Source organism: Bos taurus, chromosome 5 (assembly GCF_002263795.3).
Source record: "Bos taurus isolate L1 Dominette 01449 registration number 42190680 breed Hereford chromosome 5, ARS-UCD2.0, whole genome shotgun sequence".
Classification (NCBI taxonomy): Eukaryota; Metazoa; Chordata; class Mammalia; order Artiodactyla; family Bovidae; genus Bos; species Bos taurus.
Window position 1 is genome coordinate 97,125,445 of NC_037332.1, and position 27,572 is coordinate 97,153,016.

Here is a 27,572-nt window from a genome sequence, read left to right on the forward strand (position 1 = left end):
ATAAGTAAGATTATATTGTATTGATTCAACAAATTTGGGGTAATTGGGAATGCATAGAAGATTCCTTGTTCAGCAGTTCCTTATGTTGGGGTCACAATAATTCAAGAACCCACGTTTACATAAACATGTGACTACAAAAGGCAGCAGTTTTTTCACTGCCTTACAACGTCAAGGTAATTACAGGAGAGCATGCTCAGAATGCTGCTAAATAAATAATATGGATAGCTATTTTTTTTTTCCATGGATAACGTTTTTAGCTACTGATCGTGGAAATTCTGGAAGTCTACTTCCTGAGTTGCATGACAGACTGAATGGGTAACCAATTCCTGGTGAGTTTCTTTTACTCATTAAAAGATTTTTTTTCAGTGAACAAAGATAAAAGTTTTATTTGACCAGTTACTGGTCTTACACTAACATTTTCATCACATGTAAATACACCAGTAGTCTCAAAGGATTGGTAGCTCTGTATCAACTCTTCATCCAATTTCCATTCTCTATTTCCATTAGCACCATCTCATCATGTGCAATAAAAGCATTCAGTTTCTTTTACAGTTGTTGACTGCCTTGACAAAGTAAGCAGTGTTTATGAGTCAGTCTTAATCACCTTAATAAGTGAACAAAGAATCAATTCAGCTTATCTACATTTCTTTTCCTTCACGAAAAAAAACGTCAATTCAATCCTGCTTAGAAAACTGGCTATCACCTTACCTCAACCAAATGAGTGCAACCCTAGATAATGGAGCAGGACTTTAAGTTCCTTCTGACTTTGGCACCAATTGTTGCCTTAAAAGTAAGTATCCAAATTGCTACATTTACTGCATTTTAATATCATATCAAACAGAAAGAGAAAAATCTAGAGGTTAATTTTTTAACGTTAAGGCTCTCTGAGAACCATGGTGGAAGTGCCCAGAGCATTGAAAATTTGGCCCCGTTTGCACACATGTACATACTTTTCCCTTACTTAATTTCATGTGACCTAAAAATCTCATCTTCCTTTTGTAGAAAGTTTCTTCTATTACAAATTAAAGTCTTCAAATTCATTTTTTGAAACCTAACAAATAGTCCAATAAAACGTCCAAATTGTAAACATCAAAGATACAGATACTATTATACAACTCAAAGATGCAGATCTAGGTTTAGCTGAATCTACCAGCAACTGAAGGAGTTTAGAGCACATTAAAATGCATCATTAGAAATTCTTCCATCAAAAACTTAAAAAAAAATTTAACTTGCCTTGTTTTCAAACGGATCTAGTCATATCTATAATATAATCAAAGTTTCACCAGATCTTCTCATCTTGTATCATAGCCTTCTATTTTTTGAAACTGATTTTGAAGGGAACTTAAAGCCATTTAAAAAAATTTGCTTGTTGGTTGGTGCTTTTTCTGGCTATTGCTTCTAGAGCCACCAGTTTTTAGTTTCAAAATTTGCATGGCTGCCTTCTTGACTCTGCTGCAAGAGACATTCTTAACCATGGAGGTATTGCTCGAAATTTAAGTAAGATGGGCTTAAGCGTTAGGGTTATTTGCATCTTTTCCATTTCAGAGTCTATATTTTTAACAAGTTCCTAAATTCCACCTCCGCTTTGGGGCTTAGAATTGCTGCTTACCACTTCTTAGTTATTTAAGAGTGGCGCTATCACCTTCATTACTTTCAGTTCGACAGATCTGACAAGACAACGGTTTCTGAGCGTTTAAGAGCTTTCATTACCGCTCGTATTTTCCCTGGTTTCAGGCTTACACTTAACCTGTCCTAGTATCAACCTCCCATCCGTGTCCCCGGCTTACAACTACACCCAAGAACATGCCCTTACACGCCAGCTCTTGAGGCGGGACCCAGCGGCCGTCCGAGGTAGTAAACAAAGCCTAGCGCAGGCGCAGTGGCGACAGGCGTGTAACCTGGTTTGCTAGCAGCCAATGGGATTTTTCGTACAGTAAAAAGTGGAAAAACAAGAATCTCCACACCGCTCTAAGGTGATACAGTGGTTGGCTGCTTCTGTTTTTATATACTTCTGACTTTTGTTTCTGAGGAACTTGTGGGGCCTTCGAGGCGTCGCAAGAAGCCCTTCCTAGAAGGGAAAACAGCCGCTGGCGTGTTGCCTATTTCTAGCCTCGTTTGTTCTCGCCGTGGAGTCTTCATATTTTTAACTTGATTACAACATTAAATCACTGCACCTGGTGGAGGGGAGAGGGGAAAAGCCTCACAACACCATTAAAAAAACGCTCCTCTCCGGTCTGGCTCAAACATCGCGAGATTTGCCTGCGCGAACAGCAACCCCCGCCCCCCACAACTGTGTGCGGTTGCGCGTGCGCCTGACTTTTTTTTTTTTTCTTTTAAGCGCGAAAACGTTTTGAAACTTTTTGGTAAATAACAGTCAAGCTAGTTAGGCTTGAGAGGTCGAGAAAGGTCGGAGGATAATTCACGTTGACGCGATGGATTCAAGCACACAACACTAGATTCTTCGAGATTTTGCAGCAACTACTCCACATGCTTGTACGGTCGTCCCTCTTTTCCTTACTGTGTGTCTGCCGTGAATTCTCTGAGAATTCAGCGAATCGAGTAGTAAAGGAGTGGACATGGGAGGGCCGTTCGGGCTTTAAAACCAGAGTGATGGGCTTTATGTATTTGGAAAGATAACCCTGGGAGCGACAGAAGGAATACATTTTTAAGGACCGTGAAAACAAAAAATTTTTTTTCCCCTGGAGACCAAGAGGGATTGTGAAGTAAGGTAATACTGAGGGAAGGAGAAGATGGGAAATAGAAGCGGTGAAGAAAGGCAGTAACTACACAGACCAGTGGAGAGGGGAAATTAGGAAAACAGGGCTCTTGGTAGTAGTGTTCCCCAACACTACTTTTTTTTTTTTTGCACCAGGCACTAGTTTTGTGGAAGACAGTTATTCCACGGTGGGTGGGGGACAGGGGATAGTTTCAGGATGAGTCAAGGTCATTACCTTTATTGTGAACTTTATTTCTATCATGATGGCATCAGCTTCACCTGAGATCATCCGGCATTAGATCCCGAAGGTTGGGAACTCCTGCAGTAGAGAACGTTTCCCATCAGACAGTGTGAAGATGTTCGTGTTTGTAAACAGAAAGACAGAAATGCTCCCATATTTAGTTCCTCTTGAGTACGGTAGAAACTGGGGAGTCCCTAAGTGAGCGGGACAAGGAGGATTCTAAAAGCCAGAGTCCTGAGCAAGGGCTGAGGTTGGGATGAGGAAGTAGAGGAATCAGGAATTCTGGAAGCATCTTAGGATAACTGACTAACCTGACCTCTTTCTCTCTCAGGATACGTGGGACACCTGCACGAGCATTCAGTTTCTTCCTGCAGTGTCTGAAGGTGCTGATGCTGCTGCTGCTAAGTCGCTTCAGTCGTGTCCGACTCTGTGCGACCCCATGGACTGCAGCCTACCAGGCTTCTCCGTCCATGGGATTCTCCAGGCAAGAACACTGGAGTGGGTTGCCATTTCCTTCTCCAGTGATAAAGTATGAAGTGAGTGAAGTGAAGTGAAGGTACTACCCACACCTGAAGTGTCCTTGTCCTGTGGGTCCCTTCAGCCACACCTCAGGCAGGATACAGTGTGGACTTCATGGAGTGGAGTGGTGGAACTGAGCTATCAAGACACCAGCTTGTTACAAAAATACATACTTTCTGCTTTTAGCCTCCCAGAGTCATTTGGTATGAGAGTCCATTTTGATATTGGCAGCAATCTCTAGTCAACTTTTGATTTTGAATATATTTTGATTTTTTATGGACTGTCTGGAGTACAAGGCAGAGGAACGATGCAATACGTGATTTTAGTCGACCAGCAAAGGAATTGCTTGTAGGTAAGCAATATAGCTTCATCTGTAAGGAAAACTCAGGATCCAGGTATCAATCAATAGAATGGAAATGCTTCATTAAGAAAGGTCCAGTCCTGGTAGTCCCCTATTAAGAAGTTCTCCCTAGAGCAAATTCACTTCATTTTGGCAGCCTACAGTATAGCCTAAGAAATGGCAACCCCCTCCAGTTTTGTTGCCTGGAGAATTCCATGGACAAAGGAGCCTGGCAGACAAAGAGACATGACTGAGCAATTAACACTAGGGTAACCTAGTAACTGGGCCACATGTGTGTCATTCATGAAAATGTTCCAGAAAAAAAAAAAAAAATCCACGCATGCAATAGAATAGGGTTTCTGCATTGATGCCTTCGTATTTTGGTTTTAGGGAGTGGGATCATTCAACTGTAGGAGGTGTGATCTCTCAGTACGGTGTCACAGAAAGGGTATAGAATTGAGAATCAGACCTGGAGTTTGATGTTAAGGTATGACAGTCTCTCTGTGTGGCCTCTCTGAGCCTCGGGTTTCCTCTGTGTCAAATTAGAATAGTAGTGTCTTCTTCATAGGATGACTGTAAAGATGAAACAAGATATTGTTGACAACTGCATGAGTTACTAGCATAACTTATAGTGTATATTTAATAAATAAGAGTGTCTGCCTTGAGCTTCTCACCATTTATGCCTGCCATCTCCTCACCAAAATGTGCATGCTCAGTGTAGCATCTGTATTCAGAGAACCTTAGGCTAGATTCTTTACCTTGCCTGCACATTAGAATCATCTGGGGAGCTTTAGAAATTCCTAGTGCCCAGGCTTCACCTTCGACAATTCAATCAGAATCTCTGGAATTGGAACCCAGATACCAGTATTTTGTTAAAGCTCCTCATTTTGCTGCCAAGGTTGAGAACCACTGCTCTGACTACACAAGTGGTGTTGTCGGTACTTTCAAATGAGAATAATGAGAATCGAGGCTGTTTTTGTAGCCTTTCAGTGAGTAGAGAATCACTTGGACAGGGCGGGATGGCATGTGTGGGTCACGAATTTGAATTTCTAAGAGAAAGGGTACTTTCTTGTAGGTTTCTAGGGATATAAGTAATTCAGAAGTTGAAACCACCTTACTACTGCTGTTATCGATGCCAGGATATTGTGGTTATTGGCAGGCTCGGCAGTGGAGAGTTCATGGAATTAAAAAAAAATACACACTAAGATGTCCATCATTTCTTCTGTCAGCTGCTTCCTCCCTTTCCTTGTCCTTCCTCTTTATAATATTTGCCAAATCTGTTAGAGCGTGTTGAGGGAGAAGCACAAGAACTCTGCTGCATCCCAGTGCCTCCAGCTGATTTGATCTACTTTATATCTGACTTTGTTGTTGTTTAGTCGCTCAGTCGTGTCTGACTGACTCTTTGCAACCCCATGAGCTATAGCACGCCAGGCTTCCCTGTCCTTCACTATCTCCTGGAGTTTGCTCAAACTCATGTCCATTGAGTCAGTGATGCCATCCAACCATCTCATCCTCCATCGCCACCTTCTTCTCCTTCCCTCAGTGTTTCCCAGCATCAGGGTCTTTTTCCAGTGAGTCGGCTCTTTGCATCAGGTGGCCAAAGTATTGGAGCTTCAGCATCAGTCCTTCCAATGGATGTTCAAGGTTGATTTCCTTTAGGATTGACTAGTTTGATCTCCTTGGTCTCCTTGAGCAGAGTCAAACTGACTGCCTCCTAAGAATTTGGATCAGAATATTGAGAGACTGGGTCATATGTTTTCTCCCCAGCTTTATGGAAGTATGACTGACAAATAAAAGTTGTGTATCTTTAAGGTATACAATGTGATGTGATATATGTACATTGTGATGTGCATTGTGATGACCACAGTCAAGCTAAATAATACCCCATCTCACATAGTTACCATTTTTGCATGTAACACTTGAAATCTCTCAGTAAACTTCAAGTATACACTGTTATTAACAGTAGTCAACATGCTGTATGTATATAAGGTCTCAAAAACTTGTTTATCTTATAATTGAAACTTTGTACCCTTGACCAGTATCTCTCTCCCTGTAGCGAAATCCCGCAGCCCTGTAACCACTATTCTACTCACTGTTACTATGAATTTAACTTTTTTAGTTTCCACATATGAATGAGATCATGCAGTATCTGTCTTCCTGTGTCTGGCTTATTTCACTTAATGTAAGGTTCATCCATGTTGTCACAAATGGCAGGATTTTCTTTTTTAAGGTTGAATAATACTCCAGTGTGTGTGGGTGTGAGGGGGTGGTATTTGTATATCACATTTCCTTTACTCATTCATCTGTCAACAGACACATTGTTTCCACATATCTTGGCTATTGTGAATGATGCTTCTATGAACATGGGAATGCAGACATCTCTTCTAGACAGTGATTTTATTTCCTTTAGGTATATACCCAAAAGTGGACTTGGAAAGGTATCTAGTAGTAAAGAATCTGCCTGCCAACACAGGAGATATCGGTTTGATCCCTGGGTTAGGAAGATCCCCTGGGGGAGGCCATGGCAGCCCACTTCAGTATTCTTTCCTGGAAAATTCCATAGACAAAGGAGCCTGAGGGGTTCTAGTTCATGGAGCTACAAAGAGTCGGACACGACTGAGCTACTAGACAACAACAGTATACCCAGAAGTAGCCTTGCTGCATCATATTGTAGTTCTGTTTTGAGACTGGTTCATTTAGATAGAAGCATTGAATTTGTAAGGTCATGTAACTTGCAGAGAGCTGAGCCCACTATTTGTGCATCAGTAATCGGAACAAGCTGATTGCAAAAGAGAAGCAGGTGAAGGCTGCCAATTAAGAGAGAGAAAATGGGAGAGAATAGGTCTTGTAGCCTCAAGAGATGGAGAAGGCGATGGCACCCCACTCCAGTACTCTTGCCTGGAAAATCCCATGGGCGGAGGAGCGTGGTAGGCTGCAGTCCATGGGGTCGTGAAGAGTCGGACATGACTGAGCGACTTCCTTTCACTTTTCACTTTCATGCACTGGAGAAGGAAATGGCAACCCACTCCAGTATTCTTGCCTGGAGAATCCCAGGGATGGGGGAGCCTGGTGGGCTGCCGTCTGTGGGGTCGCACAGAGTCAGACATGACTGAAGTGACTTAGCAGCAGCAGCCTCAAGAGAGAAAGAGATGGAGTCGGTGGCTATCTCAGCTCTGACAGCTTTCTGTCCCTTACTTCAGTCCCATTTTTGGTCTCACTGCCACTTCCTGTTCTTGAGTTCCCTGCAGTTCTTCAGAATCTTTATAATAAATCCACCTCCACCCCAGTGGCTTTCTTTTTTCCCCTTAGATAGCTCTCTAACGTGGCTAGTTGTGTTCTCCCTTTCCTCCTGCCCTTGGGATTAATAAAACCACAGTTTACCACAACAGGAACACACACATATGCAGCAGGGACACTTACTTAACTCACTACTGCTCAAATATGTCAAGAAAAAGTAGTTCTCTTCGTTGTTTTCTAGAGTTTTCATGTGGGTAGGTTATCTGTTATTGCATAACAAAATTCCCCCAAACTTAGGAACTTAATAATAAGCATTATCTTATCATTTTTGTGGGTGAGGAATTTGGGAACAGTTTAACCAGGTAGTTCTGACCTGGGATCTCACAAAGTTGCAGTCAGGATGTTGTCTGTGACTTCCCTAGTGGTACAGTGGATAAGAATCCACCTGCCAATGCAGGGGACGTGAGTTCAATCCCTGGTCCAGGAAGATTTCACAACGTAGAATACGTGCATGCTCAGTCACTTCAGTCGTGTCCAACTCTCTGTGACCCCATGGACTATGACCAGCCAGCTTCCTCTGTCCATGGGATTCTCCAGGCAAGAGTACTGGAGTGGGTTGCCATTGCCTTCTCCACTGCAACGTAGAGTAACTAAGCCTGTATGCCTCAACTACTACTGAAGCCCACACACCCTAGAGCCTGTGCTCTGCATAAGAGAAGCCACCACGAAGAGAAGCCTTTGCATTACAACTGGAAATGAGCCCTCCCTTGCTGCAACTAGGGAAAGCCCATGCGCAGCAGTGAAGACCCAGCAGAACAACAACAGAAGATGTCCTGTGGACTGCAGTCACTTGACTAGGGCTGGAGGATCTGATATCGGGGTGGCTCACTGCCCTGTTGCTAGTTGGTGCTGGTTGGTGAGAGGCCTCAGTTTTCCATGCGTGGACCTCTTTACAGCATTAGTGTCCTAATGACACGGTGGCTGGCTTCCCCAAGAATGAGTAATCCAATAGGGAGAGAGCCAGGCAGAAACTGTCTTTGCGATGATCTAGCCACAGGAACTACAGAGAATCACTTCTCCCACATCATTTTAACTGGAAACGGGTTGTAAGGATGGCCCATGTTCAAGAGAAATATTATTAGGTGTCATCATTTGAAGGGAGGCATATCAAAGAATTTGTGGACACATTTTAAAGCCACCCCAACTGTTTGATTACAGAAAAACCAACTAAGTGTCCAGTTCAGTCTCAAATATAGTTCAATCAATTTCATTATTTAAGTGGTTCCTTTAAGTAGCATAAGTCTTTTTTGGATAAAAATGTGTCCTATTTCACAATGTTTCCCAAGGAGGTCCTGACATCTCTGACGATAACGTCCATTTGTATGAAGGGTGGGGAGGGTAACAGATACATCCTTGTGGACTCATGAGTAAGGGGTATTCCCTGGCTTCATTCTGGACCTAGTGTGTGCACTGGCAGGGTTCTCTCATGATGCCCCTTGCTGGCCTGATCACTGGGGAACCTGCTGGCCTGTGATGCTGAAGCCTGGATCTCACGAATTCATGGCCCATTTTTGGCTTCAGGCAAATCTCCCAGGGAGGAACAGCCTCTCCCCTTTAGAGACTGCTTCTCCTTGGCTCTTGCTATCAAGTCACTTCACCTGACCACAGCAGGCCCTATGGCTGTTAGTTCAGCATCCATGCTTCAAAGGAACAGGAAACGCTTGGGATGGTCAGCTGCTCTGTATGCCTGTGTACACTGTAGAAAATTTGCCATTGGCCCAAATGGCCGTGCGAAGTTCAGGATGAGGTGTGAGGGGCCTTGGCAGCTGTCTCCAGAGGGGAGCAAAAGCAGAGATCTTTTGCCCTGAGTGCTCCTCTCAACCTGGAGGTAACTTACTGTGGTATGCAGAGTTGGGACACCTATAGATATTCACCCTAGTACTCAGACCCTGTGAATATGTTACCTTCCAGGGTAAAAGGGACTTTGTAGATATGACTAAGATAAGGCCTTGAGAGAGGAGATTATCCTGGATTATCTCGTGGATCCAACCTAGTGACTTTCCAATCTGAGGTCGAAGTCACAGGGAGTGACTCTGGAATGGCTAAAGTTACCATTACTCTGTGACTGGAGTAATAGTTAAAGAGCTACAAGATGGTTGGTTTTGAAGATGGAGTAAGGGAATTACAAGCCAAAGGATGGAAACAGATTCTCTCTCTGTAGTCTCCAGAAGAGAACACAGCCTTGCTGTCACCATAATCTGAGCCCTAAGACCCATGTTGGATTTCTGACCTACAATACCATAAGACAATAGATTTGTGTTTTTTGAAGCCATTGTTTGCAGTAATTTGAAAGAGTCACCAAGAGAAAATGAATACTCTCATATCCTTCTTTGGTCTAGAAGGAGTCAGGTCCAGTGACTGGCTGCTTTATTCTCCTTTATCTCTTTGTCTCTGAACCTGAGATCTAGAGGGAAAGACTCTTACTCTCTGTGTGGCGTGTCCTTGTCCACCACAGAGCAGAATTTATTACTTTCCATTTTCATTCAGACGACAGAGTTGAAAGTACAGTACAGTAAACACCCACAGACTCCTCAGCTAGATTCGCCTGTTGTTACTTTCCCTTTCTGATTTTTTATGTACGTGTTTTTTCTTGTTTAACCACATGTGGGTAACTTGAATTCATCTTGACCTTTCATCCTTAACTTCTTCAACGTCTCCTAAGAATAAGAAAATCCACTGGTTAACTACAATTCCTTTCTCACACCTAATAGAAATAATGATTTCATGACACCATCTAATACAAATCACAAGACAAATTTCCCCAACTGTCCCCAAAATATTTTAGAGCTACTTTATATATTTATATATATATATAAACTATTTATATATTTTAACTATGTATTTTAACTCTCCCTCCTCAGTCAGCATCTCATCAAATTATGTGCTTTGCAATTGGTTTTCTTTAGTCTCTTTAATCTGTCAAAGCTCACCCTTCTTATTTTAAAACAATGACCTTCTGCTAAGTCCAGACTAGTTCTTTTGCAGAATATTCTATATTCTCAATTTGGTTGATTTTTTTCTTATAATGTCTTTGATTTGTTTTTCCAACTACTACTTTCCCCACCCCTCTCCCCTCCCTGAGAGGCACACTGTATAGAGGTTTGATTATATTCAGATAAATGTTTTTAGAAAGAACATTAGTAATGTTGGGTAGGTTACATTGCTTTACATTAGGCACTAATTTCAGGGCGTCCCGTTTTAAGTGTGCTCAGTCACGTCCGACTCTGCGCACCTGTGGACTGTGACCCACCATTGCTAGTGATGCTAAATTTGGTCACTTGGTTAAGACGATGACCCCCTCTCCCAGTCTCACCATTGAAAGTTTATAAATAATCTACAAACAACCTATTCCCAACAACTTTTCATCTCATAGTTTGAATATCTGTTGTGGTCCTTGCCTGAATCATTTATTACAGGGGGCCTGCAAAAATGGTGTTCAAAATATTATATTCTGCATTTATTAGCTGGCATTCTTTTGTAAATAGAGCTTTCCTTTAAGAGAACTTGTTTTAATGAACCTCTCAGTGGACAATTGGATAGTGGTTTGCTTTCAGCTTTGTTTAAAGTAGTTGGAGAGCTCTTGTTTTTTAAAAGGATGTGTTAACTCAAGTTAACTAATATCTCAATAGCATCCTCAGTGTTTCCAGTTGTTTCCTTGCTTGGCTCCCAGGGGCTTTTTAAAATCCAAGCAATTCACCATGGTAGGATTTGAGGTAAGGTGGGTGAGAGGTTCACCAGTCTGTGGTAAAAGGGAAGAAAAACTTCTAGATGGGAATCAAGAACCAGCATGATATTTCGACTGCAGCAGTTCACAGGAAGATCAGTTTGTGGAAGTTAAGGATCTAAAAATTATTACCCATAGAACTGGCTACAGACTCTGGGACCCTTTGGAAAATGTTTGCCTGCCCCAGTCTGAAGGCCTATTCTATGGTACCAGACAATCTGAGCAAAGTCTTCTATATTTGGTTGATGACAAATAAAGGAATTTTGAGAATGGCTTTCAAAACAGTAGCTTGGATTTCAAGCCTATTGTCTTGCTGTACACTCCTGTTTTAAATTTTGGAAGCTGAATATTTATTCCTTCTTTTTTTCCCATCACTTTGGTAACTCTGAAGAGTGCCACATTCTCTATCCCCAAGGCCAACTGATTCCCCAGGCAGGCAGAGGAGAAAAAAAAAATCACGTAAGTTATTTTCAAAATATGACCCCAGTTACACAAATATTACGGATTTGTGGGATTTTATGGGTTTGGATGGAAGACAACTGTTTTTTCAAAAAGGCTGGGAATAAGTTTGGTGATTATAAATATATTTTTAATAGAATTAGTATATTACATAGCATTTTATAGTATTAATATTTCAGATTATGATTCCTTATGAAATAATTTTCATTATTTTATCATTAAGCTATGATGTACATGTGCGGTCATTCTAAAAAGAATGAATAATTTGGTCTTTTTTTGCTCTCAAATGATTTAAAGCGGTCTTTCTGATTTCTTTTGTCAAAGGCCTATAGTACTGAATCACATCAGTCATATTAAATTAATAAGTTATTTTAAATGAATCCATTATTTATGATATAGAATAGTATAGTGTACCTGCTCTGGGGTCAGACTAAATAGTCCCAAGTCCTAGCTCCTATGCTAACTAGTGGTATGATTGTGGGCATATTACTTCTCCCTAAGTTTCCTTGCCTGTAAAGCAGGAATGTTAATAACAGTACCTGTCTTATGGTTGGATGTGCTCAGTTGTGTCCAACTGTTTGCGACCCCATGGATTGTAGCCCGTCAGGCTCCTCTGTCCATGGGGATTCTCCAGGCAAGAATACTAGAGTGGGTTGCCATGCCCTCCTCCAGGGGATCTTCTTGACCGAGGGATCCAACCCAGGTCTCCTGCACTGCAGGTGGAATCTTTACCGTCTGAGCCACCATAATTTGCTGAGAAACATAATACATCACACCCCACTCCCGATATTTTTTTTTTACCAGTGTGATGAATGTTTTATTAAAAATACAATAATTTCTTTTACCAAGTCAGGCTAAACCTCCAAGGAGTCTATTCAATAAATGAGAAAAATACAGTTAAGTTTTTCTCTGGTTGGATAGGAGGGTTAAATGAGATCATGGCTCATGATAAATAATTAGCTGGTTCTGTTGTTGCTGTTATTATTATTCTTATTATTCACTAAGAAAAGAGAGATGATATTAAGTCACCATCTGACTAACTCTTTTAAGAATTTCTTCAAATACATGTCCAACTTTCCTGATAAACTAATTTTCTGAAAGGGGCCAGTGTTAGAATTAACAGAGTTGAATTTCTCTGAGCCTTACATGGAAAAACTAGAATTAACTTGATTCTTATCCTAGAATAAAAGAAGTAAACATGTCTTAAGCTGTGGACATTAGGCCAGGAAAGAGCTTCAATTTCATGGAATTATACTGGAGCTTCTCTATGCTACCTCTTTTCTTAACAGAATTTGCATTACTGCACATTGAAAGTCAGTATTTCTACCTGAACCCCCCCATAGAAATACAGTATTCAGAATTGCTATGCTTAGAATTCTGAGTTAGAAATAAACAGGTTATGTGTATGCCTAAAGAGACAAATGTATAGATTCAGTTCCTAACTTGGGATAGTCCAAATGTTATACAAGGGATTGACCTTATTATTCAAATTGTTCTTTATTTAAAATAATCCAGCAAGTCACATTAAACAACATTTATCTTTTCTCCTGTAAACTCATAAAGCATTCACAATTGTTCCTAGTTCAGGTGTAGGTCTAGTGTATCTCCCACTTAAGACTAGATAAATGGCCTCACAAAAGCCAGAAGCCGCAATCCAAGAAGTATGTTTCCTGTGTTCTTCCACCCCCCCACCCCCTCACCCCAACCCTGCTTTCTGATGGCACACCACAGTCGTTCTGTGAAGCTGGCATTTTCATTGTGTTGCACCTAAATAGATTTTTAAGGAAAGAAGCAGTGAAGGATGGAGGGAGTCACCATCACAGTGTCCATACTAATTCCTAGAATCCTTTCAAGATTTAGGGTCAGCAACAATTCAGTAAAGAAGGGGCCCATTAGGTAAATTTGGCTCTGAAAATGCTCATTGAAAGTCCTCCTCTGCAATTCAGTTCTGTTCCCTCTTCCTTTCTTTAGTCAGCAGGGTCCCATGGTGACTGGTTCTGAACGCAGTCATCCCCTTCAGTGGTTACCTAGCACCATGGCAACCGGGACGTCAGCAAAGCAGGAAAGACCCTGCACAAAACAGCTCCTACCAGACTCGCTCTCTGCCTCTTAACTCAGCCCTGCCTGAGGCCTAGGGATGGGGCTAAAGACATCTGAACATGCACACTCAAGAAACCTACATATTTCTGTGGTTGTGTCTGTGAGCATAGATATATGGGCATATGGTAAACTGTGTAATGAGAATTTCCTCTCCACCTCCAAAACATGGAGCATGTTTAAAGGGTGTGGATGGATGGTGGGATGGGGGTGGGAAGGTAGACATTTGATGATATGTAAAAATTATATTTGTGTTTATAAATAACAGTAAGTTGACATTAGAGGAAGTTGGAGTCCTACTTATATATGGCAAGGTGTATATTTAGACACAGAACCTCAGGGAAATATTTTTTAAATGGTTTTATTTACTCGAGAGTGAAATAGACAAATGAGCGCTGAGGGGGTATAATGCTGTCCGTGGTGCTGAACACTTGATTTTTGTCAGATATGCCAAGGTGGCTCCGGAGGGAACTTAGGGAACACCTTGCCAATTTAAAGTACAGACAACAAGGAAGAAAGGGAGGGCTTGGGGAGAAAGCATCCTTTCCTTCCCTTCCAAGCAATTCTGCATGTCCAGGATAAAATGTTCAGATGAGAAATAAAAAAGAAAGTGGAGAAGGCTAGAGGTTTGGATGGTTGAATCTTCCCCTTTTCATATGGAGATTTTTGGTTAGAGCCAATCAGGTCGGAGATTTCTGCCTCTGTGCTCCTGAAAGGAAAAGTGAGGGGGAAGGGAGAGAGAAGCTGGCCACATTCTCCTCATGAGCCACATGATCCATTTCCCATGTGACACATTCCAGAGCCCAGGAAAGGAGAAGGGAGGGGCACCAGGAGAGTGGGGCTGGGGGCGGGAAGATGGTTTAACAGTCAACCCTGCACGGCGTCATCTTGTCTTCCTACCAGGAAGCAGGCTGTGAGCCAAGGGGAAGGCAGAGGACAGATATGACTGTGTTTCCAAGCTTCTGTGGTGGTTTATGGCATCCTCCAAACTCCTCTGCAAGGGCTGATCCTGACCAAGACGACCCAAGGAGACCGTCTCTGAAATCAAGTCCAGATGAAGGTATGTGCTAGAGACCCCGCGGTTTCGTGGCTGAAATTTGGCTCAGAGGATATGATACCTTCTGTTTTCCAGGCCATTCAGAGATTTTGTCTTGGCTTACATGCTGGTTAAGGGCTTTTGATTTGTCACAGGTCCAGAAAAGATGCCTAGGTAGTTCTGTAAAATGCATAATTCACCACAGTAACTGCCTATTGAAGAAAAATGAGATGGACATTGTATACAGTGATAATGAATAAAACAAAGCACTCCCTGCTGAAACAGATTTTTTTTTCTTTGAATCCTGGAAAGAGGGAAAAAATAATATTACTGACACTAGCCAGATTTCATATTGTCACTACAATCAAATCCTGCTTCATGCTTTTCAGCTGCTTATTCTGTGTCCATGTTCACAAAGGTAATTGGCTGTGGCTGAGGGAGCCTGAGTGGGCTAGCATGCTGTTTCTTTGTGCTGTGTGATCGTCTTCCTTCTCATGTCCCTGATACCAGGATTGCTTGTGATTGTTTTCAGCTTTCTGTTAGGGATGGTAGGCTGTCCACCCAATCTCGTATCTTTCAGAATAGCTACCAAGAAGGCTCCCAGGAAGTTCTCAAAGGAATCTTCCAGAGTTATAGGCTAAAAGAATCTGCCATGCACTCAAATCTTGATCCTTTTGGTTATTTCTACCCAGCACAAAGAGAGGAACTAGCAAATTTACATTTTATTTTGTCTTTATTTAACAAATACTTATAAAGTTCTTGCTATGTGTAAGGCATCATTCTAAGCACACTCAGTTATTTAATCTGTATAATAACCTTCTGTGGGAGTTATTATTAGTACCCACATTTTGGAGATGAAGAAACTAAGGCACAGAGAAGTTAAGGAACTTTCCCAAGGTCACACAGCTATCAAATAGGAGAAATGGGGTTTAGACTGAAAAAACTTGACATCAGAGTCCATGCTGTTAATCACTGAACTATGTTGCTTCCCTGCTTCCATTATTTTAAATGATGTCAACAGTTGATTTGGCTACAAATTGTGTTCAGCTGACACTACTAGAACATTTAATTGGCTTGCCTGGCTAAAACAGATCCCCAGTGCAGTCTGTATTTAATTTTGAATTATCCCACTAGTCACATTCTGTACCCCCAAATAACTCAGTAAGTAATTGCCTGTTCTTCTCTTCCCTTGTGCTGTATAGATATGTGGTAGTAAAACACTGTGTTGCTATGGTGACCAAATGATATCTAAAAGGAAAAAAGAAATCTAAAATTACATCATGGTTGATTTTTTTTTTTTTTTAATCAAACCCAGAAACATTCTTCCATCCTCAGGACCTAGTAACAAGACCAGCCTAACCATATTATCTTTAACAGTACTTACCTGGTTTTCAAAATAAAATAAATAAATTAAAAACTTATAAAATTATAAACATAAACTATGTTTTATCAAACTGACTAGAGTTATTGCTTTAAAATAACATTATCATACTTTAAAATAGGGAATAGACCTCTCTTTTACAAATTATCTTAGGTTTTATGGGAAAAAGAGGGATTTTTTAAATTTCTGGTTTACGTCCTCTTGGTCTTTGTCATTTCTCTTCTGGCCCCTGACAAGAAAAGATGACATCTCATTCTTATATGCTGTGGGAAAACTTACAGAAGTTACTGGATGGGTCAAAGATACAGAGAGAAAGAAAAGGGGGGAAGGAATTCAAAATTTCTGAAATTCCTTACGGTATAAGGTGTTTCCCTTCAGGCTTTCACTGAAAAACGCTTTGAGAGGAGGGTGTCTCCCTGACACCTTGAATTTTATTGAACTTTAGTTCTTAGATTAAGCCTTTGATCCTTGCTGAAATCTACATTTCCCTGGAACAAGTACACTTAAGACTATCATAGGCATCTGAAGTCAGCTTCTGGATAGAAGGGACCCACTTCTTCCATCTCTGGATTTCTAGCACTTAGCACCTAGCTTGTTTATAGTATCATCTCAATATGCACTTGTGAATGAAGAATGGGAAGACTGAAGACTCTGACAGCATTCTGGGGTCCCATATCTATTTTGTTTTGCATGCTTTTATGGGGAAGGGTATTAAGGAGGTTAAAGTGTAGTAGGAGAGAACTTGGCAACAGTTAAAGTTATGTCTAAAATTTACATATGCTAGTCAGACCAACCTTGGAGCAGACTAGAGTTCAAGAAAGATCCATAAATTTTTTTCCTGGTGATTACCAAGCCCCCTGACATTTTATTTATATTTAGAATGTAGTTCTCCTGATACTTGTATTTGCATCTAGGTGGAGGCACCCTGAACAGTCTCATTTTCCTCTGATGTTTTTTTGGCCTGGCATCATTGAGATAGTTCACCTTGGGCCAAGAGAGAATGCCTTGAGAAGATCAGTTCCTGCCCCAGGCCGTCCTGTCCTAACCAACCATCCCTCCCATTCCCTAGGACATTGCATCAAGATCCCATCCCACTGGACTACAGGACTCCTCCCTAGAGAACCATGGGATCTTCAGAGTCAGAATGGATTGAGCCAGATTGCCGTTTCCATACTGTGGTGACTAGGAGCTGAGTACAAGAGATTGTCTCGGAGTATCTTTAAAGGTTGCTTGGGATTTGAATTTAAGTTATCAGGTTAATAACTAGGCTTAAAATAGTTACCCCTCCTGATAGCATAAACAAATATAACCCGTTCTATTCTTTTTCCCGGCTTTGCTAGTGGCTCAGTGGCAAAGAATCTGCCTTCCAATGCAGAAGCCACAAGTTCAATCCCTGGGTTGGGGAGACCCCTGAAGAAGGAACTGCAACCCAAGCCAGTATTCTTGCCTGGGAAATCCCATGGACAGAGGAGCCTGGCAGGCTACCGTCCATTGGGTCGCAAAAGAGTCAGACATGACTTAGGACTAAACTACAATTCTTTTTCCATCTGATTAAGGATCGTTAAGAACATGAAGAGTGGGGTTTGTGGATAAGGTGTGTGTCCTTTAATCCTGTCTACTCATCCTCCCAGCCTTCAGTGTGGCCTGGAGTGAATGAGTTGTGGAAGAGAAACAGCCCTGCTGGAAACACTGTGCAGCTGGGCCGGTGCTGCTTGCCCACTGCACGGTTGCTGGCCTCCTCAGATGAGCAGGGCTGTGCGCACAAGAGGCTTGGATCTAGAAGCCTCTCTGGGTTTCCACTCATCCCTCTCAAATCTAAAAGGGGACAGTCCTCTCAACCAGCTGAACAGGAGAGAAAGTGGAGAGGCTCCCCTGGAGGAGAGACCTTGCCAAGAACACTTTCAGCTTGGAGGCTGGAGATGAAAGAAGAAATACGAAGAGGAATAGTAAGGGTTCGTGAAGCTTGTGAAAGTGACACCTGGGTCCTGCCTTTCCCTCACAGTAACTTCCGGCTGTTAGTCTGCCCTGCCCACCAGATTATCAGATCCTTTCCTAGGATGTGTATGTGGGGAGGTAGAAGGAATAGAGACAAGGATCAGTGTATGGGTGCAATTTCTCCTCTGAGTCCAGACAAACAGTGGGTTGAGATGAGAGGACAGTTTAAAAACCAAAAGGGCAGTCACCATCATGAATATATTTCCCTGTTTGTAGCATCATTTTTCCTGGGCCCAACTTGGAAAGCGCTCATCTCTCAGAGCCTGTCATTCAGTATATTTCCAAGGCACTGAATGACTGTCATGTTTAATCTTGATGGAAGCTATCTGATATGCGTTACTAGACCCAATTTCTGATCAGGAAGCTGAAGCTCAGGATAACTAATTTGCCCAAAGCCACACACAGCAAATAAAGCCAGCATCTGAATCCAGGTCTTTCTGGTTCCACTATGTCCCAAAGGAAAATTCTTTCCTCTAGAGTAATAATAAATACAATTCTAGAAAATTTGGAAAATATAAAGACATATAAAAGAATAATGAAAATAAAAATCAGTTGTGGTCTGGCCACCTAGAAACAACTTATTTTTAATTTTTGGTGTTTTTCTTCTCAGTCTTTTTCAATGCATATAGTGATAACAAAAGTAAACATTTGTTAAGCTCTGGCTTTGTTCTGGACATTGTTCTTAGCTCCTTTTTGTGTCATTTTTTTCTCACAATAAATCAATAAAGTGCAGAGACTGTTACTGTTCTAATTTCACTGGTCAAGACAATAAGCACGTAGATGTTAAGTAACTTACACAAGTCACAGGTGATTTGAAACCCAGGCAGGTTGGCTTGAGAACAAGGTTTCTCAGCCTCAGCACCATTGGCATCTTGGATCAGACAGTTCTGTGTTGGGAATGGAGCATTTGTCCTCTTTACTGTAGTATGTTTAGCAGCATCCCTGGCCTCTACCTACGAGATATCAACACTTTCCTCCCTGAGTTGTGAAAATCAAGAGCATCCCAGTATTGCCAAATGTCCCCTGGTAGGCAAAATGACCTCTGGACCACTAGTCTAAGAGCCTGTGCTTTGAACCATGTATGGTGGTTGAGATAACATAGCCTCTTCATATTTTAAATGTGTTTCGAGTATTTTCTTCTACATGTCAAGAAAGAAATACACCTTTGAATTTGGATACAGGCTATGAAACCCGCCTGGGATGTCAGTGGCTTTAAAGAGCATAGGTAGGAAATTAGTTACTTCCAGAAAAATGCTCATTAGTGGACTTTTGTCACAGATTTATCTTATCCCACCATTTCCCAGTGTGGAGAATGTGTTTCTCTCATTACTTTTTCCATGGTTCTGTGCACCTTTAGCCTTCAGGAATTGGGATTTCAAGCGTACACTTATGGTATAGCAGGGCAATGCTTATCAACCAAAGTGTCAAAATACGTCCCAAACAAAGGGTGTCTGTTGCAAATAATTTCTAGCTCAATAAAATACCAAAGTTTGCTGGTTATTCATTTTTTAAAAAACTTATTATAATAAATTTAAGGATGTCAACATAATTTTTTTTTTTTTCTACCTGACTACATGACTTCTTGGCTTGAAGACTGTGGTCTGAGTGCCAAGTGCTGCATGTAATTCTGGATGTGTCTGTAGGAGTGCATCACATGTATGGACTCAATGTCACACCTGCCTCCGAAGAGGAAGTTGAAAATTGCTGGTATTGGTGATTTCGGTCAGTCATTGCTGATATGCAGAGGGGGTTAAAATAAGCACTGAGAAGTGATAGCAGTAGCATTTTAACTGATAAAATGTCTAAAAATATATGGCACTAAGATATGTTATTAACCATGTGAAACACATGCAAATACGTGTTCAACCATATTTTTAATCACATCTGACCACAAACGTAGTTGCATAATTTGTCCATGAAAAATACATGTGCTGCACATTCAAATCTAGCTTCTCCATGAGCTTGAGGGTAGCTTTCTTGGAAAACCATGATTGAGGACAGTGGTGCAAAATTTACCCAGAGTGTTGATGTGAACTTGATGTGAGACAGCATGTAAATGCTTCTGAAAGAGAAGTTTTTGGTAACTCACTATTCAGTGCTTATACTCAGTTCTTAATGAATCCTTCACCTGCTTTTCAAAAGGCTGTAGATCGCATCCACTGTTCAGCTCTTTGCTTTGAGTGTCATGAATCTGGTCTTTGCCTCCCCACATCTCTCCTATTTCAGTCTCATGACTAAAGATGTTGGTACTGAAATCAGAGATTGGAAATGAAATTGAACATTTCTCTCCCAAACTTGAATTCAACGAGCACACAGCAGCTGTTCAAAAAATGTTTGTTGTAATAAGCTGAGTTTACTGAAGTGCAAATTCCTTGGCCAAATTATTTTCTTCAAAACTTGAAAGATCCCATTCTAGGAAGAGAGGTGGAAAAATTGGTAGAGGACAGTCAGGGTTTCTAGCAAATATTTCTCCTCCCCAAGAAGTCTGGTGTTACCCAGGATGGGAAGCAAACACAGGTGGCAGGTTTTCTTAGACCAGACCACTTCTGGTGAGGAATCTTCTCTAGGAGATTGTTGGCACATCCAGGGTAACTACTGGAGAAGGCAATGGCACCCCACTCCAGTACTCTTGCCTGGAAAATCCCATGGACGGAGGAGTCTGATAGGCTGCAGTCCATGGGGTTGCTAAGAGTCGGACACGACTGAGCGACTTCACTTTCACTTTTCACTTTCGTGCATTGGAGAAGGAAATGGCAACCCACTCCAGTGTTCTTGCCTGGAGGATCCCAGGGACGGGGGAGCCCGGTGGGCTGCCATCTATGGGGTCGCACAGAGTTGGACACGACTGAAGCGACTTAGCAGCAGCAGCAGCAGGGTAACTACTGAGGAGGGCTAGGCTGACCCCTCAGTACAATTCATCTCTCCTTTGGAGACCGAGACTAGTGACCTTGGACTGGACCCCAGCATCCCTTAACAGATTCCCTTTCCTCCCATCAGAGTGCACTTTCAGGAGGCGCTCTCCACCAGCTGAGAGTGGTGGCTTATAAGTTAAATGAATGCGTGTTGCTCGTTATGATGTCTGCCTGTCAGTTTTAGTTCATACAGCGAACATGACCTTAGAAATTATCTGGACCAACTCATTTTTGTTGCAGACATGGAAACAGAGATTCAGGGAGATTAATTTACTTGAGGTCCGTACACTGATATAAAAATAAGACCTGGGTCTCTTAATTTGCTGTTCAGTGCTTATAATCAGAATTATAGCTTGGGTTTCTCGGCCTACAGTCTAACATTAAAGGTGAAGTAGAAAGTACTACGTTCTTTAAGATTTGGAGAGTTTCTGATATCCTAGATACTGGTAGGGTAGTGGAAGGTGATAGAATGGCTGGTATGAGTTTCATTGTTCACACTCAGTTTTGTAACAAATTGGTATTGAATGTTTCTGTTGCTGCTGTCACAAACGAACACAAACTTGGCCAACACAATTGCAGCCATTGATTATGTAACAGTTCTGCAGATCAGAAGTCTGGGTGGGCTTGGCCGGTTTCTCCGCTTAGAGTCTCACAGAGTTTCAAGGTGTTGACAGGACAGCACTCTTTGTAGAGGCTCCAGGGCTGATTCCCCTTCCAAGCTCCTATCTGTGGTTGGTAGAATCCCGTGCCTTATCCTTGTAGGACTAAGGGCACGTTTCCTTGATGGCTGTCAGTTGGGGGCCACCCGTAGCTCCCCAAGGCTTCCCCCTGGTTCTTGCATGTGGGTCCCTCCACCTCAGAGCCAGAGCAGCATATCAGTTCCTTCTCACTCTTAGAATCTGTCTCTGGCTTCTATTGTAGCTCTCTGCTATCAGCCGAGAAAGTTCTATCTCTGAAAGGGCTCATTAGTTTGGGCCCCCCTGGCTAATTCAAGATCATCTTCCCATTTTAAATTGCATAACCTTGATTGTATATGTAGAGTCCCTTTGCTATTTAGTGTAACATTCACAGAGGTGGAAGTATGGACGTCTTGGTGGGGGGGGGGTGGCATTCTGCCTGCTATACACGTCGTCTGAGTGTGTGCTAAGTCGCGTCAGTCGTTTCCAACTCTGTGTGACCCTGTGGACTGTACATGTTAGTTCCTTTAAATAATGGCAAGGCTCCATCCTACCAGGACAATGGGAAAGTTGGTGCCAAACATTAGTAGGATTCTCATCCTCTTTCTAGGACTCGGGGCTCTTACACACTACAAAAAGATAGGGTGGCCCCTCTAGGCTTGGATCCCCTCTGATTATAGCAGAGATGTATTTATGGCCTGAACTGGTGTGTGTGCTTGAAGGCTGGTGAAGCTGCTGGATCAGTATAGCCCCCTGCCCTACCCCTGACCTGGAGCAGTGGCCTCTTTTCCAGCTGGGGAACTCCATTCCTTGAACCCACCTCCCTAACTGCAAACCTCCATCACCATCTGTCCCTTACCTGGAGCACAGTGAGGAAGTGAGGCAAGGGTCCCAGGCCTGCCTTTTCTTTTTAATTGCTTTATTTACATGCCATAAAATTCATTTGTTTTAAGGGTACAATTCAGTGATTTTTGTTAACATTTACAGAGTTGTACAACCATCACATAATCCAATTTCACCTTTTCATCATCCTCAAAAGATCCCTTGTGCCCATCCAGGACTCCCCTTTGCAGGACTCCAGGGGGCACAGCCACACTCCTGTTTCAGAGGTCCTAGTTTCTCCCTCCTCCCCTGTACAGAACTGCAGAAATTCCACCCCCTCCCCCGCCAACCAGAGAACCCAGCATCCAGAAAACAAAAGCCAAGGAAACGGGCTTGTCTCAGGCCTGGTGAGAAACTCTCCTCTAAGACAAGAGAGTGCTTAGCCCTGGGTTCATTCTCAGCAGAGGACAGGAAAAAAGTCCAAGCAAGGAGCACAGTGCGTGCACATCAGTATCTCAATGACTTAACCTCTCTCTATACCAGGCAGTGAGGTCTTCCGGTTGCACTTCCCAGTGGGCAGCCACTGGGAGCAGTGACCTTCAGAGGGGTGTCAGACCTCTCTCCTCCCTGATTCCTTACCTCTCTTTGCTTGTAGAGTACCTGATGGGCACATACTGGGGAGTAGGGAGGGAGAACGGGGAGCCCCTCTGTGGTACCAGAGTGAAAGGAGGTACCCAGAAGTACTCTGCCCCTCCAGGCCCCGCTTACTCCTTTCTGTCTTCCCTGCCCCCATGTGATGGGGCAAAGAATTCTGAGTCACCTTAAGAACAACAGCCTGTCACAAGAGCAGTCCTAAGGCTAGGCCCCAAGGAGCCTGAAACATTGTTCCGGATCTGAAAGGAAGCTGGGGATCCAGTGGTGACTGGATTTCCTTGGCCTGTGTACTGTCTGCAGCAGGAGTCCTGGCGAGTCTACTGCAGAGGACCCTGGCCTCTGTCCCTGCTTCTCCTGCCTCCATGACTTCCCCAGTCTCGAAGCCCAAGAAAGGGGCCTCCTGCCAAGCTCTTACAATAGCTCTTTTCTTTCATACAACTTTTAACAACTTACTGTCTTTTTGGGGGGTTGTGCTAGGTTTTCGTTGCTGTCTTTCTCTAGTCTTGGAGAGTGGGGGCTACTCTCTGGTTGGGGTGCGCGGGCTTCTCGTTGCAGTGGTTTCTCTTGTTGGGGAGCACGGGCTTTAGGGAGTGCGGGCTTCAATAGATTTAGTGCGTGGGCTCAGTAGTTATGGTGCACGAGCTTAGCTACCTCGAGGCATGTGAGATCTTCCCGTGCACGCGTGGTAAGTCGCTGCAGTCATGTCCGACTCTTGGCAATCCTATGGACTATAATCTGCCAGGCTCCTCTGTCCATGGGATTCTTCAGGCAAGGATACTGGAGTGTGTTGCTGTGCCCTCCTCCAGGGGATCTCCCCGACCCAGGGATCGAACCTGAGTCTCTTATGTCTCCTGCATTGGCAGATGGATTCTTAACCACTAGACCACCAGGGAAGCCCACAACTTACTGTCTTTATTTGTGCTTATTTCTTACTCTTCTCTCCACCCCTCCACAACTAGGCTATGACCTTCATGAGGGTAGGGACGCAGTTTTGTTTGCCATTGTATATCCAGTTCTTAGTACATTCTGGCGCATTGTATGATCTTACAATATGTTTATGGAACGATGAATGAATTAATAAAAATGGGCAAAGAATCTGAAGAGACATTTCTCTAAACTTATATGTCAAGGTGCCACCTGGATAGCTCTGCTTGAATATCCAATAGGAATTTAATTCAGCCAAAATAGAATTGCTGATTTCCAGTTCCCCAAACTTTTTCTTTCTGCGTCTCAGATCCTAAACTTAAGAATCATCTCCATCCCCTACCCCGTCACACATCAGCAAATCTTGGTGGCTCTTTCTCCAATATGTTTTCATTATCCATCTACTTTTTTCCACTTACACTGCTACTGCCCTGGTCATCATGTACCTAGGTAATTGTAAGAGCCTCTTAACTGTTCTCTCCTCTTCTACTCTGAACTACCCACACAGCAACTAAAGTTGGATTTTTAAAACACAAATCCAGTAATACTCATATTCGTCCATTGCTTAAAGCCTGCAGTGGATTTCACTGCAATAAGAATAACACCTGTGCCCTACAGTGCTATATGTGACCTAATCCCTGCCCATTTTCTTTCTTGAGCTATGTGAAGCACATAGCTCAGTTGGTAAATCATCTGCCTGCAATGTAGGAGACCTGGGTTCGATTCCTGGGTGGGGAAGATCCCCTGGAGAAGGAAATGGCAACCCACTACAGTATTCTTATCTGGAGAATCCCACGGACAGAGGAGCCTGACAGGCTACAGTCCATGGGATTGCAAGAGTTGGACATGACTTAGAGACTAAACCACCACCACCACCACCATTTTCTTCCACATTCATATACTCCAGCCTCACAACAAGCTTGTTCTGCCCCAGGACCTTTGGACTCATTCTTCCTTCTGCCTAGAATGTGTTCTGATTTCCACATGGCTGGCTTCCTGTAAATGGGATTTAGCTCTAGTATCATTTCAGAGAATCCTTCTCTGATGACTATCTGAAATAAGATCCTGCATTTAGAGGCAAATAACAGAAAACTAGAGTCCCTTGGACTGCAAGGAGATCCAACCAGTCCATCCTAAAGGAGATCAGTCCTGGGTGTTCATTGGAAGGACTGATTTTGAAGCTGAAACTCCAATATTTTGGCCACCTGACGCAAAGAGCTGACTCATTTGAAAAGACTGATGCCAGGAAAGATTGAAGGCAGGAGGAAAAGAGGACGACAGAGGATGAGATGGTTAGATGGCATCACCGACTTAATGGACATGAGTTTGGGTAAACTCTAGGAGTTGGTAATGGACAGGGAGGCCTGGCGTGCTGCGATTCATGGGGTCGCAAAGAGTCGGACACGACCAAGCTGCTGAACTGAACTGAACAGAAAACTCAAAAGGGCTTAAGACCTCAAGGACTACTTAATAAGTAGTCTGGAGGCAGGTGTTCTGGCAGCTCCGTAATGTCAGAGCACTGTGTGGTATCTTTGAGAGTCTTAGGACGTCCCTTAACCTCATAAGATACCACCAATTGCACTGATATCATTATGTGACAGTTTACAAAGGCAGAAAGTGAGGGATAGCCAGGCTCATAAGAAAGAACACTCCCGACATGCCCTTTTCCTTTTATTAAGAAAGATTTTTTTCGCGAGCCTCCCAGCACCCTACAAGGAGGCTTTCTCTTGTCTCAGTGGCCAGAGGAGATGATGTTGATATGACCACCCCTAGCTACAAGGGTTGGTAGAAGGTGATTATCTTTCCTTGTCAGCCTCTGGAGACAAGGAAGGCAGGGGAGGTGTTGGGAATGGCCACTGGGTGACCAGCCAACCACCCACTTGCCATCCATTTCCTGCCCATTCTGGACCTTCATTCTGCTTTGTTTTTTCCCATGGCACTAACCATTTATTAATTGTGTACTTTTTCTTATTTAGCTATGTAATATTATTTCTCCCACTAGAGGAGAGCTCTAGTTTACCTCTGTATCTCCAGCAATTAGCCCAATCCTGGCTTCTCCTAGATGATAAAAAATATCAGATAACATGTGATTGAGGACTGCTGTGTATATATCCTGTCATAACAAAGTGGTCATTTCGTAGGGTGAAGTTTATTGCTGTTTGTTTCTTTCGCATTTTATCTGACCACAGACTTTGTGAGAACGGTAGAGAGACAGAAGTGTTATTCAGGCTTCCACATAGATCCGTACTAAGTGGCAGCTGGGGTGGGAAATACTGGATCGTGTCATTTATACATTCCCCCAAAGAGGAGCCGGTACGGCCTAACATTTCCTCCTGCAGCTAGGTCTACAGAGAGTCTGGGGAGGATTGCCCCTGTCATCAACGTAAACCTCCGTGTGGGTGAAGCCTGGGCTCCTTTCTGTTGGACTTCTGTGGGTCATGTATCTCTCCAGTGCCAGCCATACCCACACAAAACTGTCAAGTCGATGGCGTTTATCTTCTTCAGCTTCAACCTTTCAGCCTCCACCCATCCCTTCCCACAATGTGACACCCCACCTTCATTCTCTCCAGATCCTGACTGTTGCTTGTGGCGTTGGCTTTCTGGCATCTCTTCTGTTTTCATTTTCACTAAGATCATAGCTCTCCAAGATAGAAAGGGTCTCAGATATCACCACTGTTATACTGATAATATGTTTTAAAATTTACTCTTTCAGAAGCATTTACATTTTAAGTGGCCCTTTGGTGCTCACTTAGCAGCATGTATACTAAAATGGGACTTTGACCCTAAAAGAAGGTTGCTCTAATGGTGAGAGAAGCAGAGGGCATAGAAGCCCTCCTGATTTCTGGAAATCACACCAAGAATGCTGACTCTGTTTATTTCTAATATTTTCAAATTTATGTGAAAAACAAAAAAAAAAGGTAAAGGTAATGAAAGAAGAATCGTGGTGGTGGTGGTTTAGTTGCTAAGCCATATCTGACTCTTGTAACCCCATGAACTGTAGCCCACCAGGCTCCTCTGTCCATGGGATTTTCCAGGTAAGAATACTGGAGTGGGTTGCCACTTCCTTCTCCAAAAGAAGAATATAGTTCCTTAACTCTAGATATCTAGAATTTCTCACCAGCAGTGTCATTATTTTGGGATATTTTGTGATGTTGTGTGTGTGCTTAGTCGCTCAGTCGTATCCGACTCTTTGCAACCCCATGGACTGTAGCCCACCAGGCTCCTCTGTCCCGGGGATTCTCCAAGCAAGAATACTGGAGTGGGTTGCCATGCCCTTCTCCAGGGGATCTTGCCAACCCAGGAATCAAACCCAGGTCTCCTGCATTTGTGATGTTAGAAGAGGCTTTTTTGAAAACTCTTTCCTGTTCAAAAAAAAATCATGTTCTCCTTGAAAGCAGAACAAATATTCAAACAAAGAGAAAATGTGCCACATCTGATCTCAGGAAACTGCTTGATCTCAGTTGGGAAATAGATTGAAAAGCTCAGACCTGAAAATATTATGGAGAAATACTTATATATATTATAGAACCAGAAGAAAGAGAGAGGGGCATTAGGGAAAATTTCAAGCTTATAAGTCACAATGCCAGGAGTCTCAGATGGTGGAGAAGAAACTTAATGTTCACTGGAATTATGAGGTTCTTTTGCAATTATTCAGAATTATCTAAAGGAAATAATTTAAGCAGGATAGTGTCTGTATGCTTTTGAGAAAGACACAGTCAATCTAGTTAGATTATCAATACATATTTTGATTCAGGGTATAGGAAAAAGTTTCATCTGG

At 42.7% G+C, this 27,572-nt stretch overlaps 1 protein-coding gene across 6 annotated transcripts in view; it reads left to right on the forward strand.

Annotated features, from left to right (window-relative positions):
• The first annotated feature begins 2,362 nt into the window (after positions 1 to 2,362).
• GPR19 (G protein-coupled receptor 19) overlaps positions 2,363 to 27,572 on the forward strand; it is a 36,994-nt gene continuing 11,784 nt past the window's right edge. Inside the window, exons 1-4 of one of the 6 annotated variants that reach the window (XM_024992055.2) lie at positions 2,363 to 2,728; positions 3,289 to 3,828; positions 14,297 to 14,453; positions 16,880 to 17,035. The gene's annotated coding sequence lies outside the window, so the exon portion shown is untranslated. 6 annotated transcript variants of the gene reach the window in all.